At 42.8% G+C, this 16,333-nt stretch overlaps 1 protein-coding gene across 6 annotated transcripts in view; it reads right to left on the bottom strand.

The window, feature by feature from the left end:
• CALN1 (calneuron 1) overlaps window positions 1-16,333 on the bottom strand; it is a 467,601-nt gene that overhangs the window by 34,908 nt on the left and 416,360 nt on the right. The window lies entirely within an intron of this gene.

Here is a 16,333-nt window from a genome sequence, read left to right as displayed (position 1 = left end):
AGTGGCGACTCAGAAGAAAGATGAAAACCCACAGTCACGCCAAAACTGAGATTGAGCACCTATTTACGGCCACAGTCTGGAAGGAATTTTCCACTCCCTGCAAGCCCTATGGGGCAGACACGTGACTCAGAGTCTGTGACTGACACTGACAAGCTCTGCCCTCTGGGAAAGAGTCTCCACTCTGAATGAGGTCAGGAAGGGGCTATCACGCTCGGCAGGTTCCCCTCCCCAGGCTCTGCTCTCATTTCCGTGTTTCTGCTCAGCCCACAGGAGGTCGCAGTCGTACTTCCAGCTCCATATTTCCTATAGGGCGTGGCTCTGAACCCGAGACAAACCAGGTCAGTGAGGCTCAGTTGAAGAACTGGTCTCCAAGCCCTGGAGGAAACTATGCACAGACGGATACGTTGTAGCCAGGGTCCAGGGTCACGTTGACTGTGTGTGGCTGTTGCCTCATCACAGAGCCCCGGCTCCACGGAAGATGTGTTTGACTACAGTGTGGCTAAGGAGGGGCTGCATTTCCATTGGCAGTGCCTTTCGAGATGAAGATCTGTAACATAGAGAACGTGCCTGGCAGCTGTACCCACTGATGGGTCCTCTGGCTGCAGATCTGAGAAAGGACATCCCCCGGGAATGGACTATTTGGATATCAAGGGCTTAGCATCCAGCTGGCCCGTCTGGCAGCAGGTAGGAGGAAAGGCTAGATGCAGGGCAAAAGCTTCTTCTGTGCCAGGTACATCACAGACGTGACCTCATTTAAGCCTCCCAGGGGTTAACGCACTGAGGAGGTGGAGCCTACACTATGCCCATTTTACAGATAAAGATGTCAGAGTTCAGAGAGGTTAAATAATGTAGCAGAAGACAAGGAGATATATGATTTGAGATTTGGTATGAACTGTCTGTGTGCAAAAGTGTGAACCTGTGGGAGCTCCAGAGTTATTTCTACTGCCCTAGAAGTGGGTTTGGTACTAGGTTGAATAATGGCCCCAAAGATACCCACATTCGAATCCCAGGAATTTATAAACCTGTTCCTTTACATGATAAAAGGGACTTTGCAGATGTGACTAAGTGAAGGGCCTTGAGATGCAGGATTGGGGGGCGTGGGGTGGAGATTACCCTGGATTATCTGGGTGGGCCCTAAATGTAATCACCAGGGTCCTTCTGAGAGGGAGGTGGAGGGAGACTTGGCTAAAGAGGAGAGGCAACATAACGAAGGAAGCAGAGGCTGAAGTGATGCTCTTGAAGATGGAGGAAGAGGCCACGAGCCACGGAATGCAGGCGGTCATCAGAAGCTGGAAATGACGGGGAAACAGAGTCTCCCCTCAGAGGCTCCAGAAAGAACACAGCCGTGCCGACACCTTGATTCCAGCCCAGTGAAACTGATTTCTGACTTCTGACCTCCAGAACTCTAGGAGAATAAATCTGTACTGTTTTAAACCACAAAGCGTGTGGTCACTTGTTACAGCAGCAACAAGAATCTCATACAGGTTTACGTTTGGTTTTTGTTGATAAAGTAAAGGCATTTTTGCCAAGAGCTCACTTAGGTCTGGGAAGAAGTCATCTTATTTTCACGAGTTTGGACACAGGGTACGTCGTGCTTTGTTGGGCGAGGCTGTCACAGCTACTGGACCGCGCAGTCTGGGGGCACAGTGTAAATTGTGAACACTTTCTCAAAGAGCTGGCTCCCATGACATACAGGCAGAGGGTCCCGACAGGGAGCCCACCCTAGCCGACCCCTGGGAGATGTTTGCAGAGTCTGTGGTGTCTCAGGATGATGCAGTGGAAAGATGGGAAACACGCAGGAGAGTGTAGGAATCGTATTCAGGTCCTCACAGCAACTCTTGAGACTAAAAAACGTATGAAATTCCCCTCTGCACATCTAAAAGGGTGTGCGGATGGGTCCATGTGGTTCACTTTATTAATGTGAGGCAGGGTTAAGGCAAGTATGCAAGACAGATCTGACTGAAGGGGAAGGCATAATGAAGAAGCCTCTGTGTGTGTGTGTGTGTGTGTGTGTGTGTGTGTCTGTGTGTCTCGTGCACACATACATGTGTCCTTAGTAGGAATAGATTGAGAAAAGGTCCATAACCTTGGTTCCTGTGTAGGCACTGTCATGTAGGCTGTGTGACCCAGTGAAAGCTACTGAACTTCTCTGTTCCTCAGTTTTCCCTATGAAAAATAATGTTATTTATGTCATAGGGCTGCAACGTGGACAAAGGTCTTTTTATTCTAAATGGCACAGTTCCTTTCTCTTCATACATTTTCCTTCTCCACCCCTTTGTTTTGCTGTGGCTCATACGTGAGAGGTTAAGTGGAACCCGAGTCACCGGGTTAGTTATCACAGACGTAGGACTCCAGTGACGCCCAGACGCCACGTCCAGAGTCGTTTCCTCACACCTTGGTTGGCAACGGTGGCAGTTTCAGAAAATGAGGGTAATCAGCTGAGTTATCTGCACCATCATGAAAATAAATGCAGAAAGGGGTTCAGAATATTTGGCTGAGGGGGTTTATGGAAACGTCTTATGTGCAAGGACTCACAATCTAAAACAGGTTCTGCCACTAACTGTCTAAGGGTCCTCAGGCAGGTCACTTAATAGCTTGGACTCTGTTTCCTCATCCATTGAACAGATGATATTAATAATAAAAAGAATAATAAGACTAGTACTAATGAGAGAATAACAATAACAATGGCAAGTAGAATACCTGCCTTATCCACCTCAGAGAGATTTTGTGAGTATCAAATCAAATAAGAAATGTTAAATCTTTTTAACAAAAAATGCAAGGTAATAGGAACATGAGGCATAATTTTGATAGCTGTTAATGATGGGATATCCAGTCTCATGTCCGTCTTTAGGCTCACAGGATCCACATCTGCTCCAGGCTGGAGGCTGAAGTTGGCCAACACGTAATTCTGTCTGAGAAGAGACTTAAGTTCCTTGTGGCCAGAGCACACCAGCTTTTCTTTCTCATTTAAAGAATGTCATTTAGGCTTTTAGGATTCTCCTGACAGCCTCCGTCTGGCTTTCAGCAAAGCAATAGGATGAGACACATTGCGTCGCTTGTCTCACTCAGGAACATTCTTTTTACTATACCCATGACTCTAGACAAGTCATTCTTGGTGAATATCTTCAGAGAGAGGAAAGCCATCCCTGATGGGATGGGGGTGGGAGGGAGAGCCAAACAGCAACCAATGCATTGAGGAAAACCCCCATATGCATGAAGAGAAACCCTTGGCGAATGGAAATACTCAACAAAAGAGGCCTTGAATACCTTGCAGCGTTAAAGCAAGAAGAGGAATTGAATAAGACCTAGTGACAATTAAGAGACATAAAGAATGGAAAATATGGGATGTAAAGTGGATGAAGAAAAGCAAAGGTGACCAAATAGAGGCTAAAGAATCAGAAGACCCAAATCAAATGGGTCTAGGCTAAATGGAGAGTAGGAAACAAAAGAAGTATGTAGAAGTGAGAGAAAAGAATGGCAGTGGAAGGCTGTGTGTCCCTTCCACGTTATAGAAATATTAGCATCAATTGTTAAAAATTAAGAGAACTAAGATTCTTTGCTCTGAGACTGAGATGTGTAACCCAAGTGGTTTTTTTCTTAGAATCCATAATTAGTTAGAATACACTTGACCCAATTTTGTTTCCCAGAGGAAACCCCACACAGTACAGAGACCTCATTTCTCCTCTAGGAAACAACCAGACGGGAGTCCAAGGTCAGGCCCATGGTCCTCTGTTCATCAACCAGATCACAAAGACAGACTGTGTTAAGCCATTTGCCTCTTTGCTTTAGTAATTGGAATACAAATATGGTGTGTGGGAAAGTAGGATGGCACTCTGTTTTATGAACCAGACCACAAACATGACACTTGGTTAAGCCCCTGGCCTTCTGTTTTAGGAACAGATCACAAATGCAACAATGTGGTCAAGCTGGACAGTCATGTGTTTAGTAACCAGATCGCCAACATGGCACTTGGGTAAGTCATGCTTCCTTCTGTTTGTTTCACCAGATCACAAATAAGGCGTGTGCTTAGGAATTACAACCCTCTGTTTTAGTAACCAGATCACAAGCATGGCACGTGGGTAAGTGGTAGAACTTGCCAACTTAGGAAGCAGACTACAACCTCGGCCTGTGGTTAAGCTGTGGCCTCTCCCTTTTAATAAACAGATCACACAGATGGCAGGTGGCATTGCTTCTCAGACACAAAGTGAGTGCACGGCTAAGCTGTACAGTGCTGCGTGTATTGGATTCAGTTATACATCCCAGCCTCATTTTCAAAAATTTTATTTGTTGCCTATGAAAATTTAATTCGTTAAAGAAAAACAAACATTTTAGAATGAGAAAACTGAGGCCATAAAAGCACTTAAAAAGGCAGATCAAGATTGTGCCCAGGAAGTTAGGGGGTTGAGGCTAAGGATTCTGGAAGAAACACACTGACTGCACCAGATTGGGTGATGTGAGGGCACCAGAGCAGCAATGGGATAGACCAAGGACATTCCATTTGAAGCTCTTTTGCAATTGTGGATCATCACATTGGAGAAGAGATGGATGCTATAATTTGAATTATTGCAAAGCAAATATTTACCCCTCCCCCCATTTCTACGGTTGACTGGAAAATATTCCTGTCCCATTGGTGTTAGACTTGGTCACATGACTTGCTTTGCCCAATGAGATGGTAGTGGGTGTGGCATGAGCAGAGGCAGTGGGGTATGCCCTCTCATACAATGACTTGTCAATGAGAAAACTTTCCCCAAGTTTCTGCTGCCTGGGCCCAGAATGAACACACATGGGGCACACCTGAACTCAACTTGCACTAGAAGCAGAGCCTCCCAGCTGAGCCTCAGCTGCCTTGCAGACCCATGAACATCTGTATCAGTGCTTCTTTCTAAGTCACTGCGTTTTGGGGTGATTTGTTGCACAGCATCATTGTGAAACGTTAATTGACATGCTTGGAATTTCCAAGGGCAAGAGACACCACACGATAGGAGCAGGAAGCAGCACAAAGGAGAAGGCCATGTAGCTGGATGTGGCTCTGGAATGGAGGTCAAGTCCAACAGAGACAGAGATGGAAAGTTGACCCAGGTTCACTGGCTTTACCCTTCTGGAGAAGCAGCCCCACAGAGATGAACTTCCATTAATGGACTTGCCCATGCTCTTGGCTCTCTCAAGAAATGTTGCTGCCTTGCTATTCACAATCGCTAAGACATGGAAACAACCAGGAGATGTGGCACATATATACAACAGAATACTACTCAGCCATAAAAAACAAGGAAATAATACCATTTGCAGCAACATGGATGGACCTAGAGATTATCATACTAAGTGAAGTAAGTCAGAAAGAGAAAGACAAATACCATATGATATCACTTAGATGTGGAATCTGAAATATGACACAAATGAACTTATCTATGAAACAGAAACTGACACAGACAGAGAACTTGTGGTTGCCATGCGGTAGAGCGTGGGGGAGGGATAGGTTGGGATTAGCACATGCAAACTATGATGTAGGGAATGGATAAATAACAAGGTCTTACTGTAGAGCACAGGGAGCTATATTCAATATCCTGTGATAAACCATAATGGAAAAGAATATGAAAAAGAATGTATATATATGTATAACTGAATCACTTTGCTGTACAGCAGAAAGTAACACAACAGTGTAAACCAACTATACTTCAGTAAAATAAAAAAAAGACGTGTTGCTGCCTTACTGAGACTTGTACTACTTTATGGCAAATTCTCTTCCATGATTCATCTTTCTTTATGCAAAGGATGGGTGTATGGGAGGAAATGAACACAGACAAAGTTTGCAACCTGTGAAAAAGACTCAAGACATAAAAACTGCAGGAGAACCAAGCACTTTGGAGACTGAGGAAAACATACTTTTGAAAAATATTTGCAGGAAATAAAAGTAAACTTTACCTAGCAATTGCTTTGTGGTTCCCTATAGTATTCATATATACACATACTCGTTGATTAGAAGAAAACTGATTAATATAGAAGAAGTAATATTTTAAGAATCTAACAATGCCATAGCAGAAAGGACAAGAGAACCAGTAAAGAGCAAGATTTACAGAAGAGAAAATGGACTCAGTGACTCAGATGGCAAAATAAATATCATTAGCTCTGATCTGCAGAAAGAAGGATTAAGGGATGAAAAACATAAGAAGAGATGATAAACATGAAGAACGTAAAGTAGAGATCTACAGAAAATCATTATTTCTAAAGAAGAGCCAAGAGGAAGCAGAACAGAAACAAGAACCCCAAAAACAGAATACAAAGAAAAAAAACCCACTTCCTAAAAATTTAGTTCTCTGGAACTTTAGGGCTTATTGTTAAGCAGTAATATCATTTAAAACTGTCAACACTTAGGTATATCTTGATGATGTGTTTGAAACACAAGAATAAAGAAAAAATTCTGCAAACGTCTTGGCATAAAAAGTCGGTAAGGGTAAGAGAACCATGTCCTGTGCAACTCCCAACTCCAGGAGATGGTGGGCAGACGCCACTGAGATTTTAGAGGAAAGGGCTTTTACTTAAGAATTTGACACCTTGTGGGTTTATGCTTCATCTACAAAGACACCAGAACATAAATCAGCTATGCAAGAGCTTAGAAAGCACAAAATCCAACACCAACCTTCCTAAATAATTTATTTAAAATGCACATCAGCCCATTGAGAGATGAATCAAAATAAAGGAGTTCAAGAAGGTAGAACTCATGGTATAAAGGAAGCTTTTCTAAGAACTGAAACCCTCCAAATCTAAAATTTAACAAAAGAAATGTATAAACATGACGACAGAATCAAATGCAAATGAGGTGGCTACTTTTTTTTTTAAGCTTTAAGTATATAGTTTTTTGTACTGTATTTTATACAACAAATTGTTAAGTATATAGTTGCACCGTTTCATAAATTTTACCCTGACAAGACCCCATGGGAATCTCACTAAACCATCTGACTAATTTACATTCATATCTTAAATATCATAATAACAGTATTACTAAACGGTTGCCAGTTACAAGTTTCTCTAAAAATTTCACACAGTAATTTTAAATATCACTTTTGTAAAGGACCCAGATTAAGCTATTTTAAAAAATACTGAACTCTACTGATTCTCCTAATATGAAATATGAAATCTGTTCTCAGAAAATAATCCAAAATGTTAATGAAATAAGAAATCGCATGATCAATGCACCCTTATTTACAAATATGAAAAGAATTAGAACCTAACAAAATGTCCAAAGGTAAGGAAATGCTGAACTAAATGTTTTATCCATGCAAGAGAATAGTCCACAGCCATTAAAATTCACTCTTCTGACAGTAATCTGGTAACATGTAAAATATTATGATATAATATTAAGTAAGGAAAGTCAAATTAAAATCAAAACCATGTAAAAATGATGTTTACTATGTAAATTATAGAAATGATTAATGGGAATGACTTGGAAGGAATATAACATAATAGGTAAACTATAAACACTGCTGGCAGGATTTCTGACGACAAATGTTCTTTTCCTTAGTTTCCAAATTCTCTGAAAAGTATTTCCCTTCCTTTTATATTCTGAAAGGCCACAATGCTGAAAACAAGGTAGGCCACTGCTTTCAGCGCACTCAGCGGACAGTGGCGGTTAAGCACAGGGGCTCTGGAGCCAGAAGTTCCTGAGCTGGAGTCCTCACGTGATCTCAGCTTCTACAACAGTAAAGTGCGATGGTATAAACAAATGCACGGGGTATTTTAGGAATTAAATGAGATACTAACGTGCTTAGAACTATGCCTGGGGCACGGCGGGCAGTCAATAAACGTTAGGTGGCTTGCCATTTTCAATTCCAAAACTTTTTTTGGTTTTTAACACCTGTGATCTAGACCCTGGCGGTATCAAGATAAATGAGACACCCTCAGGGAACTCAGAGCCTATCTACTACTACCTGGATAAATATAAAAACAAATACTTTTAAAACATGGTAAGTAATAGAGGTGTGTGGTAGGCATTAAGCAAGCATCTAGGAGAGGTACCTCACAGAGAAGCAAGAAATTGCTAACAGTTAAGCAGAGTTATTGGTAATGTGTTTTTTTTTTTTGCGGGCCTCTCACTGTCGCGGCCTCTCCCATTGCGGAGCACAGGCTCCGGACGCCCAGGCTCAGCGGCCGTGGCTCACGGGCCCAGCCTCCCCGCGGCATGTGGGATCCTCCCGGACCGGGGCACGAACCCGTGTCCCCTGCATCGGCAGGCGGACTCCCAACCACTGCGCCACCAGGGAAGCCCCGGTAATGTTTTTGTTGAGGTACAATTAACATACAAACTGCACATATATAAAGGATATAATTTGATACGTTTGGGTATGTTTGCTCCTATGAAAGCATTGCCACAATCAAGATAACACATCTGTCAGCCCTCCCTTCTTTCGGTAATCTCTTTCTTCTGCCTCTCCCTGCCTCTCTTACCATCCACCGTTACCACTCCCTCACTTTCCCACTAACAAGTTGTTCCTGTAGCCATTTATCTGCTTTCTATCATTATACATTAACTTTCAACAATTTTGCATAGATAGACAAAAGAAGCACATACTATATGATTCTAACTTCTTTTGCTGAGTAAAATTATTTTGAGATTCAACTACTGCACATCAATACTTCATTCCTTTTCATTGTCAAATAGTACGCCATGTGTTGATATTATGGTTTGTTTAACCATTCACCTGTTAGAAACGTAGGTTATTTCTAGTTTTTGGATATCACAGATAAAGCTGTTTTGAACAAAGTTGTTGTATACAAGTCTTTGTATTGGCATTTGCTTTCACTTCTCTTGGGAAGATACTTAGGAGAGGAACGGCTGGTACATAGAGTAGGTACATGTTTAACATTTTAGGAAACTGCTAAACTGTTTTCCAAGGAGTCTGTACCATTTAAAATATACGTTCAAATCGTTTGTCCACTTTTAAATTGGATGCTTGTTTTCTTAATAAGAGTGAAATTAGAAAAAGAAAGAAATAGATCAATAGAGCATAAGAACTTAGAAATACACTTACACTTATATAATCAATAAATTTTTAACAAAGGTGCAAAGGCAGTTAAGTGGAGAAAGGATAGTGTTTTCAACAAATGGTGTGGAATCAGATATCTAATTTTGATCATACCGAGGTGGCTACTTCTTAAAAGGGAAGACATAATATGAAAAACCAATAATTTAACTGTAATCAATTGGATCTAAATCACATACTGCATAAGCAAAGATTAAAAAAAAAAAAGTAGAAACAGGAAGAATAAGGAGGAGGAAAAGAAGTACTATGTACTTTTTAATTTAAATACAGGGCAGAGTTCTTATTTAATTACACTGGTTACTAGATAAATATTAAATGATAGTTTTGGTAATGGGCATATTTGTCATGTTTCTGATTTTAACAGAAATAACTTTAGAGACTGTATATAATTGTACCGTTTCTTCCAATTTTGTTCTACAGAAAATAGCTCCAGGAAATGAAGTGTTCTCCAACCGTCCCCCGCCCCCCCAAAAATTAAAAAAACTTGCATGGTCAATATGAATGACAAATGTGGCATACGATTTCCCCTACTGGAAATGAAAACTATAATTAGTGTAAATGTTTCTGAGCTGTCTTATAGTTAAAGAGATCAGTTTAACTTTTTTTTAGCGTTGTGTTTGCCAATAATTACCCAGGGAAACCTTTTTGTGGGTAATAACTGTAGCTGACATTGAGGTTGTCCACTAACATCCATCCTGTCCCAGGCGAGCATGTGACCCATTTTTTGGCAAAGACACATGCTATGATGCCTGCTGAGGGTCTCTGGGAAGTATTTTGTCCTTGTTGAGGGACTGAGAGCCACAGAAAGAGATGGCCCCTCTTTAAACTCTGAGTACTGTCGTGTCTAAATGTGATGTCATCTTGTTACCAGTATGAAAATGACCTTGTTCTGGTACCACAGTTTGCCTATGTTCTCTAATGTCTGGGGCCTCATCTGGAAAGACTCAAAAGCCGGGGTGGAATCATCTGAAGACTCGTTCACTCACAAGTCTGGCGCCAGGGCTAAGAGGATTCCAGACTAGGATCACCAGTGACAGAGCCTACCCACGACCTCCTCATGTGGCTTAGCTTCCTCACATCATGGCGGCTGAAAGGTGGTTGGACCTCTTACATGGCAGCTCAGGGCTCCAAGTGCACGTTCCAGTACACAAGGCAGCTGTTGGAGGCCTCTGTGGACCTAGCATCAGCAGGTATGGCTGTGTCACTTCCATGGCATTCTACTGGTTAAAACAAGTCACAAGCCCACCCAGATTCAAAAGGCGGGAAGGTGGACCTCTCTATTTATGGCAGGTCTGCCAAGGTCACATCACAGAAGAACATGGAGTACCATGGCCATATTTGGAGAATACAATCTGCACAGGTGTCAATATGAATGAGGAGGAAGAGAAGCAAAGCCAGTGACTCAACCAGTCCTGTAGCTTGTTCAACTCTGGACTTCTGTTTTCTGTGATAATTCCTAACCCTTTAAGCCAATTTGAATTGCTGTTTTTGCTACTTGCAGAAAAAGCATTCTAACAGAGACAAACAGCTATTAGTACCCCACAGAGCCAAGTGTGTGGAGCGAATTGTCCAGACAGCTCTTGTGTGCTGGTAAAGAATGCAGGCATTTGAGTAAGACAGACCTGGGATTTAATTGCTGCATCTTCTTGGGCATTTGCTGAACCTCTCAGGGCCAAGCCTCAGTGTCCTTATCTGTAAAATGGGAATAATAATACTAATAGGGTTGTTGTGAGGATGAAATGAACCAGCATTTGTAAAATGTTTATTGCTGTGCCTGACACAGAGAAAACAACAAATGATAGCCTTCACTGGCACTGTTTTACCGTGAAATATATGCCTTTTGGGGGGAAAAAAAAAAACCACGTTTAGGATGTATCCTTTCTATATTCTACTTGGGTACGTGTGTGTGTTTTAGGTATTTATTAAATTAATCTTCCTTCTTCTCTGAAAGGGTGTACTTTTGAATGTAAAAAATCATGGACACATCTGTCACAAAATAACAGCCAAGGGACCTTCAATGTCTTAGTGGAGATATTTGGCAAAAACCCAGAAATCCATCCAAACTGAGTTAAGTAATAAACAGGGGCTATTTAAGAAGGATAAGGGGGTGAGGGAGATAAAGAATTATAAGAGAGTACGCGAAGGGTACAGTTCTCAGGACCCAAGGGCAACAACGGCATCCGTGCTCCATAGGATGGCCGAAAGCAGAGCATGGGCCCCCCGGGGAAGGGGCTGCTGTTCCCTGCCCCCAACCTGGGACTCTTAAGACCCTCAACTCTTTCTGCTTCTTTGTGTCCATGGCAGGAAGGGGCCTTGCACGACCCTTCGGTTCATGCCAACGAAGACTGAATAAAATCACTGAGGGCCAACTCCAAGAAGACAAACATCTCCCAGCCCATCCTGGCCAAAGGTCCACCCAGGTTCTGGCTGTGACAAGCGGGGGGAGATGCACGGCTTAGACCTCACTTGGAGAGACAGGGGTAGGCGGGCACATGGAGTCACAAGTCTGCCTCAGAAGGACAGGATTGATTCACTGGGTGTGACATTTGGAAAATCACAGCTTGAGCAGGGAGACTGGGATGATTCAAGAAAGAAAGGCCACGTCGCCTTGCTGGGGCCGCTGGCGGCTCCTCTGGGGAGTCCACACTAGGGACTCGGCACTGTTCTCCAGCTGACTCAGATTCACCCAGGGTCCTTTCCGTGTTTCTCCTCTGATGTTGACAGCTGCCATTGTGTGGGGGTTCTAGAGACTCAGATTCCATCTTCAGGGGACTCAATGCTTGTTTCAGAAAATCAGGGCATGAGTCAGAGCTCTCAGTATTTTGCCCCCGTGGCTCAGCTGATTCCTTCCTGGGATGCTGGCAGCAGGCTGGTGGCACAAGAGCAAGACATCCAAGTGTACAGTCAGTGCTAAATTAAGCAAACCTCCGTGCAGCCTGGAATCCAGCCAGAGAAATGCACTGGTACATTAGCTTCTCTGTTTCCATCTGCAGCCTTTACAGATGCCTGCAAGCTGTGCTTGTTATGGAGTGTTTTGATAACACGCTAATACACTTAGCGAGGTAAAAAGAAATAATAGGCCTCTTGGAGCTTTCCTGGGTATGAACCCCCTAACTATGAGCCCTGCTGTAAGTAATTATCCCGAAGAGCCTACAGGTCTTTCCCTGAGCCCTAGCATTGCCTAACTTCAGAGTTACACCTCCTTGGAATTAAAGAGTCCAACCCTGATTTGCCATTTACTCGTGCAGGATTGAGTGGGCTTTCTGGTGTCATAGCCACGGTGTTGGGGAGTAAAAGAATCACACTCCAAATCCTTACCTGTTTTTTGTTTGCTTGTCTGTTTTTGTTTGTGTCAGTGAGTGGTGATGAGAATGCTAGCTCCAAAAAAACTTGGGAGGGAAAGGAAAAAACCCTCAAATGGATTCGGATAAGCCTCTTTGGGGTAGGCTAAGAATCACCTCACTTTTGGAATCATGAGGGAATCTGGCATCTCGACATCCAAAGAGTCTTTTACTAACTGACTCCTGTAAAGGTTCAGAGAGAACTGGGGAGGGTGATAATCTAAAATCTGAGGACAGGTCTGGTAATGCGAAGAGCCGAACCCTGTTGCCCATCTATATAAAGCCCACACCTTGAGTGACCAGGCCATCCTAGATTTTCACTTTTCCCAGTTCTTAATTACTTGATGTAATTGTAAGGCATAAATAAGATAACCTTCTGGCTCTATCACTTATATTTTGTGAACATTCATTCCAGTTAACTGTACAGTTTCGTAACTAGGAGCACTATGGTATTAAGTGGTTAAGAGTGCAGACTCCTTGCCATATGATCCAGCAATCTCACTTCTGGGCATATATATCCAGGCGAAACTATAATCCAAAAAGATACATGCACCACAATGTTCACTGCAGCACTATTCACAATAGCCAAGACATGGAAGCAACCTAAATGTCCATCAACAGATGAAAGGTTAAAGAAGATGTGTGTGTGTGTATACAAACACACACATATATGAAATACATATATTCCACACTATGGATATACATACATATATATGAAATATATATATTCCACCCAATGGAATATTACTCAGCCATAAAAAAGAATGAAATAATCCCATCTGTGGCAACATGGATGGACCTAGAGATTATCATACTAAGCGAAGTAAGTCAGAAAGAGAAAGACAGATACCATATGATATCACTTAGATGTGGAATCTAAAATACAACACAAATGAACTTATCTACGAACTAGAAATAGACTCACAGACATAGAGTTGCCAGGGTTGGGGGGGGTGCGGGGGAAGGCTGGACTGGGAGATTGGAATTGGCAGATGCAAACTATTATAGTATAGAAAATGGATAAACGACAAGGTCCTACTGTAGAGCACAGGGAACTACATTCAATATCCTGTGATAAACCATAATGGAAAAGAATATGAAAAAGAATATATATATGTATGTGTGTGTGTATATAGCTGAACCATTTTACTGTACAGCAGAAATTAATACAACATTGTAAATCAACTATACTTCAATAAGATACAATTTTAAAAAAGAGTGCAGACGCTTCAGCCAAAATACCTGGATTCAAATCTCACCTCTATTCTGACTGACGCGGTGACTTAGGGCAAGGTACTTCAGCACGCTGTTCCTTAGCATTCTCAGGTATAAAATGAGCATAGCAATAATGCTGTACGATTGTTGTGAGGATTAAGTAAAGTCCCTGGCAAGAGTATATAATAAGTAATACAAGTTCTAAATTATTTTTATTTATAATAGAGAGCTAAGCTAAGCTCTTCATGGTGAAACTAAGCCCCCGTGTCCTCGTTTGTCAAATGGGGCTACGATGGAGCTGATCCATTACACACACCTCACGGGCTGCCGTGACATGAGGTATGTTGAATGCCTAGCCTTGTAGCAGCAGGCCCTCGATACATGTTAATTTCTTCCCCCTGTGTGTTCCCTCTTCTTCTTGTGCGTGACTGAAGCCCACACAGCAGGTGGTCTGAGTAGCTCTGCCCGGTGTGCTTTATTTTCTAGATTTGTGTATAGGGGAGAAGAAGTGGAGTAAGGGAAGCAGACCAGACACGAAAATGCAGGTGACTCAGGAACTGATCTCAGCAGCTTTGTAATCAATGGGATGCCCTGGGCCTTCTGGACTCTGTAGAGATGGACCCTGAAGGTGGGAGAGTGATGTCACGTTTGTACAAGGAGCACAATGTGACATGTCTTTCCTGTCTTCAGAGGGCAGGAGGAGGCCTGATTTTCCAGGGCTGGAAGCGCTGTATTTCGGAAGCCTCACACTTAGGATGGAATCAACTTCCTGCCCCGTCAGCGGTCACTGCCATCACCGCACCGGAGATCTGTTCTTCCCAGGGAAATGCTGTCAGGCAAGGCCTGTTTTCTTCTGATTTCTTACCTGACTCAAAAACGTGTTGCTGCAGGCTACAGCTCAGGTTCTCAGTTTGTGCTTCACTCGCGCTGGAAAAAGCTGACTTATAGAGAGCCAGCTTCTCAAGTATAAATCTGGTAACGAGCCTTCGAATATCCATAAGCAGATAAATAACAAATGGGGAAATAGTTTAGTCATTTCAATTGGAACAAATTCCCCACATATCTTCTTGTTAGCACTTTGATGAATCAGACTCCAGAGTTATTAGGGGATGTATCAAAGTAGCTAATTAAAAGTTATTCAGATGATGGAAAGGGATTAATATTGAATAGGCTGGAGTGACTGAGGGAACTAAGGCCCTTGATGGGAAGGGCAGGAGAGAAAAGGAAGGAAACCTGGGTAAACTAAGAAATGATTGTGAATTGGACTCATCACCGATAAAGATGTCGGAGGAAGGGAAGAAATAGCATCGTATAATAAATTCCGCCTTAACCTAAGGATCCACGACTTATTGGAAACATTATATGTTACAAACAGGAGAGAACATACTCCCACATCTGTGCCCTGTAATTGTGTCTTATTAGTTTAGCTTCACACAGCTCCCATCTCCCGAGCAAACAAGCTAAGTTTGAAAATCAAAGTCAATTGAGCATTTTATACTGGACATCTATATTGAGAGAATGCATTGCTCTTTCCAATCTGGCACACATGCTACCTGCCAGAAAGAAGGGACTGAGGTGGGAAGGCCTGAGTGGGTTCACACTTGTGTTTCTGTTTAGCTGCGGCCTCGGCCTGTGTGTTTCAATAACCCACCCCATCTCCACTTTTAGAGGCCAGCATCCAACGTAAAAGAGCTCTTGGAACTTCTTGTTGTCCATGGTCCAAGTCCTGGTCTTCCTATACCTTGGCCCCTGCTGCCTGACTTCTGTGTATGGCTCCTGACTTCCTGCCCTTTCCCCCAGCCCTGAGCCTTAGTGCAGAGGTTCATCAGTATTGCCGGGAACTTGTTATAAATGAACATCCTCAGGCCCCAGAGACTCTGGGCAGTGGGGTCCAGCACGAAGAACCTGGGTGATTCTGACACATCACTTCTGGCGCTGACCTGGGTTTCTCTGCTGGGTTGATTGGCACTCTTTCCCTGGGTGCCCCCGCCTTCTGACCACACGCGAGGAGGGCTGGATCTCTAGCGCTGAGTGCGGCATTTCGGATATGCCAACAAAAAAAATCGCCCTGTGAGGTTAGATACACTTCACACTGAGTATATATTTAGGTCAAGGGCTGTGGAGGTTGAAACTCCTCACATGGTGTAATGTTTGCAATTCTGATTCTCTATTTTACAGAGATTAGAGGACCTCTGGGAGATGCCAGGCTGAAGTGAAGGCCAGAATAAGACCCTGTCCATGGTTATGAAAGTTACAACACTGATCCTTCATGATGAAAGCAGGGCTTTTAGTTTAGTTCCTGCTGAACAGGAAGGGCACCAAGCAATGCTCCTTGGGAAGCTGTATTAGTGAGGGTTCTCCAGAGAAACAGAACAGTAGGAGACAGATATTGTACGCATTTGCCACAATTGTGTTTATCCATTCCCTTGTTGATGGACATTTGGTTGTTTCTAGTTTGCAGCTATGACGATTAAGGGTGTTATGGACAATCTTGCGCATATCATTTCACGGACTTGGATTTTCACATCTCTTGGGAAAATTCTGGGAGATGAATGCTTGGGACATAGGGTAAGTGTATGTTTAACTTTATAAGAAACGGCCAAACTGTTTTCCAAAGTGATGGTACCATTTTGCATTGCTACTGGTAATGTATGAAAATCCCATCTACTCTACCTCCTTACCAACATTTGGTACTGTCAGTCTTTTAACCTTCAGCCTTTTTTGTGGGCAAGAAGTGGGTAA

This window comes from Kogia breviceps, chromosome 14, assembly GCF_026419965.1.
Source record: "Kogia breviceps isolate mKogBre1 chromosome 14, mKogBre1 haplotype 1, whole genome shotgun sequence".
Lineage (NCBI taxonomy): Eukaryota > Metazoa > Chordata > Mammalia > Artiodactyla > Physeteridae > Kogia > Kogia breviceps.
This window is presented reverse-complemented; position numbering and strand designations above follow the sequence as displayed.